The sequence below is a fragment of the Palaemon carinicauda genome, chromosome 36, assembly GCF_036898095.1.
Source record: "Palaemon carinicauda isolate YSFRI2023 chromosome 36, ASM3689809v2, whole genome shotgun sequence".
NCBI lineage: Eukaryota > Metazoa > Arthropoda > Malacostraca > Decapoda > Palaemonidae > Palaemon > Palaemon carinicauda.
In genome coordinates, this window is record NC_090760.1 from 12408005 (window position 1) to 12413004 (window position 5000).

The 5000-nt window shown below is 29.7% G+C and overlaps 2 long non-coding RNA genes across 3 annotated transcripts in view; one reads left to right on the forward strand and one right to left on the reverse strand.

The window, feature by feature from the left end:
* LOC137628369 (uncharacterized) overlaps nt 1–5000 on the reverse strand; it is a 626091-nt gene that overhangs the window by 429812 nt on the left and 191279 nt on the right. For both annotated transcript variants that reach the window (XR_011041352.1, XR_011041353.1), the window contains exon 2: nt 3653–3672. This is a non-coding gene — a long non-coding RNA (uncharacterized lncRNA). The remainder of the gene's footprint in view (nt 1–3652; nt 3673–5000) is intronic.
* LOC137628370 (uncharacterized) overlaps nt 1–5000 on the forward strand; it is a 331990-nt gene that overhangs the window by 207695 nt on the left and 119295 nt on the right. The gene's annotated exons all lie outside the window — the stretch shown is intronic.

Sequence of the window (5000 nt, forward strand, 5' to 3'; positions counted from 1 at the left end):
GAATATTAAACGATGCAAAACACAAAGAATACGAGTAAGTCTTTCATAAAAAAAAATCTACAGAAGTTAAGCACTCAAAATAAAAACAAAACTAATTGCCGGGTGCGAAGTAACTTGGAGAAGAGTAGTAAAAATATCCTTAAGCATCACTTGCAAGCGCTGACACGAAAAACCCGGATGCATATATTCTTTTAGCAAATACTATACGCAGAAAATAAAAATGTTGAGATATTAATGCCGGTAGCGCGAATATATACATACATAAACACCTCTATGAAAATTATATATATATATATATATATATATATATATATATATATATATATATATATATATACACACATATATACACACACACACACACATATATATATATATATATATATATATATATATATATGAGGACCTTTGTGTCAATAAGCGTAGAAGGAGATGATAATTATATATATACATACATACACACACATTATATATATATATATATAAATATATACATATATATATACACAACATAGAAAAGAAATAATCTATCAATAAACATAGTTATACTCTTAATAATGCATAGAGAATCAATATCATGTGCTGTAAAATTAGCCTTACAATAGCCTCTACATAAATACACACACACATACACACACATATACACATACACACACAAACACACATATATACACACACACACACACACACATATATATATATATATATATATATATATATATATATATATATATATATATATATATATAACGTACATCCCAACTACTGTGCAAATATTATATTGCACAATTTATACACACATATTTGTGCATGGTGTGTCTTCATACAGGCTGAAACAACGCCTATATCTGAATCTGCATGATAAAATCAATCCGTGAAATCTGGTTTTTTATGGTTAAAGAGAAATAATCAATAATGGAAAGAACTAAAAATAATTTTGCGATCAAAATATGTTCAAATTCTTTGTACAAAAACTTATATGAATTTTTCCTCATAAATACCGTATAATGCACAATGTTCTGCTTGTGAACGAAGCCTCAAAAGCCGAAGAACAGAATCACATTCTGCCGCTATTACTAACCGCCCGAAGTGGAGAGAAGCATCATGCGACGTTTTGGCGAGCCAGCGACCGCCGCAAAGGCAGGGCAGGGCGTGCATTGCCTGCAGGAGCGATCTATAAGACCAGCAGTGTCCCCGACGCCGCCAAAAAAAAGGACCGGGAGCGGAGAAAGATGCCTCGCTGAAGTTGAGCTTAGTGCTGATGTTTATGCAGGATGATGACGAGTAATGAGGCACAGAGTAATAATTCCATTAAAGTAAGTTCAGAATATTGGTCTACGCTAGTAAATTATTATTATTAAAATAAAGAGATTAATCAGACCAATGAGTTAAACTCGCCTCTTACAGAGCTAACCGACACTAGTAAAATAAGTCATCCTACTAAAATTTCTATAAAACTTTATCTTACAGATTATACACAATAAAAAAAAAACAGCGACAAAGCGGTCACGCATATAAGGTTTATGATTTAAAAAATATTTCGGAAATAATATTCCACCACTGAAAATAATTGAATAATAAAATAAACTTGAAACTCTATATAAAACAATTTCGCCTCATACAATTTCATATAATTACACAATATTATTCTAACAGCAGTACGATTGCGTACACACACACACACACACATATATATGTATATATATATATATATATATATATATATATATATATATATATATATATATATATATATATATATATATATATATACATACGTGTGTGTGTGAGTGTTTACGTTTGATAATATTGCATAATATCGTCTTTCTGTTCGTCATTTCATCGGCAAATAAAAATAAGATACAGCTCTTGGTAATTAAAGTTAACTAATGATTCTTAGTAGTAGTAGTTGTTGTTGTTGTAATAATAATAATAATAATAAAATAATAATAATAATAATAAATCAAAGTGAGAGTAACGATTACTTTATCATTCATTAAGTCAGCCACTTATTAAGTGGAATATATGTAAATGTGTGTATATAAATATATATACAGTATATACATATATATATATATATATATATATATATATATATATATATATGTATATATATTATATATATGCATACATATATACATATACTGTATATATAAATATATGTAGTACATGTATATCATACATATGTATATATGCAGGTGTATAAAATATGTGTATTTTTAAACAGATGGATGCATGTATATGTATATAAACAGATATATATATGTATATATGTATATATATACATATATATACGCACATTTATAGACAGTATATACATATATATATAATCTATATTCATATATATATATATATATATATATATATATATACAGAGAGAGAGAGAGAGAGAGAGAGAGAGAGAGAGAGAGAGAGAGAGAGAGAATCAATTATCTATACATATGAAACTATCAATAATTACACTGACACAAAATAAAGGTTACAAAAACTATATACAAAACAATTTATATTATACATACCAAAGGGATTTTTCCATACACATCCTCACATGAATGATGCTCACCTTTACACACACACACACTCACACACACATACGCATTTGCGTAATACATCACTACTTTACTCACAACTCTAATCCCAGACTTTTTCATTTTCCAGATTTTTTTATTTTTTCATTCTTACCAAATCCCTACTCCATGGCTTCTCTTGAAATTTCACCTACCAAACCCTCCCCCCAACAGTCAACATGGCAATAGCCCCCTACCCTTCCCCTCCCCGACTCCCTCGAGTCATTCAGAACCAAAACAAAAGTCGGGGAATATTAAAGCTGACCGCTGCCTCGCCCACAAAAATATTTAATCAGCCTCGATGCTCTCTGAATTTAAAGGGACACAGCTGCATTTTGTTTGTTTTAGGATAGGGCTATTTAAGACACATTCGATCATACTCTTTTCAGAACGCATACACAATGCATGGTATTTTTATTTTTGTATTTTTATACAATTTTTTAAATATTTTCATGTGCGTTTTCTTGAGTGTTTAGTTATTTCAAATCAGTTAACCAGCCCATTTCAATTAATAATTATATGATAAATAGAATATGCAGAGATGATTTGCGGTTTATAAAGTTCACCAATCTTATGAAATAATTGCTAATATTTCTAATGCGGCTGTCGAGCAGTATACAAAAAAATATTCATGAATAAAAAATGCTGAACCATATGGATAAAAATTATGCAAATAGAATAAGTACAAACATTTACATTTCAGTCAATATGATACACTACGGTTTCCAGAATGAATTTCTACTATGTTTGTAGTAAACGTAGCGAGTATGATGCATTTAACCTTAGAGAATGCTGTAAAAACTCGTAATATATACAAATATATATTTATATATATATATATATATGCAGAATATATCATCAGGCACCAGCCATTTTCATCTCAACAATATCCTAATTCATTATCAATGTTTGGACGAATGAAATAAAACCTTTCGTAAATTTTTTTTTTTTTTTAAGAAAAGATTTCCCACTGATACTGAAACAGATTTTCGAATAACGCTATTTACTGATAGCATTTTCTAGCATATTAATGGCACATATATCATTATTACTTACTACTGATTGAAGGAAAGTTTGTTACTCACCAAGGGAAATTTTGGAGCACCTGAAAAGAGAAAAAAATGGAATTATTGTACTTATAATTTCGTAAAGGAGCAATAGAATATTTTTAAGGAAAAATTCCAATACCCGAAATATTTTCATATGTATGATACTCTTCACACACGATATACTTTGAGATTTATATTAGAAAATATCAATATTGCAAATTAGTTTCTAATTACTTATGTGACCTCTTGCAAATAATTCAGAACCCTTAGAAAAGTTTTATGGATTTCTATCGACACGCACGTGAGGTGGATAAATATAAATAACTATCTTTCCTCCTTCTTATCTTCTCTGCATCAAAAAAGGAATTTAAAATATTCTATAGATAATAACCTAGATTAGTGGCCAACTAGTCAACTAATACAAGGCAATCTTACAAGATATAAACCGAAATGGCCTATATTACTTTCATTTATAATTTTTGAAAATTAACCTGAAACTGAAAGAAGTCCCCATTCTCTATAATAAAATTAAATAGCTTTAAATTCACGCACTTAAAAGCTAATAATGCACATTTGTATTACATAAAACAGAGCAAAATTATTAACCGTTTGACATTTCTTTTACTGAAAGCATGAAAAAGAATAACAGAGCTACTAAGTTAAGAAAACTGAAATGGAACATTTCAGAAATAAAAAAAATCACCGAATAATGTTTAAGTATTCATAATGGAAATCACACCTGGAGATGGTGTTATTCTAATTATATGAAAAATAGAAAAAGAAGTTACGTACATAGCAGATAACAGATTCAGCGGAAAATATGTTAAACACCATATGCATTAGAATGATAGAAACCGAGATGGAGAAGAACATTTGATAAAATGTTACTTTCCCAGGGTTTCATACACTGACTAAATCATATGAGAAGAAAAGTAAAGGTAAAAAGAAAGTTCCATAAAACAGCTTTCCCATGTAAACCAATCTTAACAATGTGGCCACTTCCAGTCCCTCCAGACAAGTACTTTATCTCTTGCAAACAGTCTGGGAGTACTGGAGGTGCAACGCTACATAAAAACACGTCCCTTATTATGTACATCCCCTTCTGCCAGCTCTTTCATTCATTATTCCTCTCTCTCTCTCTCTCTCTCTCTCTCTCTCTCTCTCTCTCTCTCTCTCTCTCTCCATCAGATTTCTACTTGATAATCTATCACATAATCTATGCACTTCAAACTTGTTATAGTTATTCTTCTTCCTTGTAACCTATAACATCACGATTAATGTTTTCACATAGCTCTTTATATATTTCTTATTTCTGTTTCACTTAGCCAAACCCATCGCCTTTAAATTTTGCATATCGCTTTTTTATCCAACTTATGCTTCATCA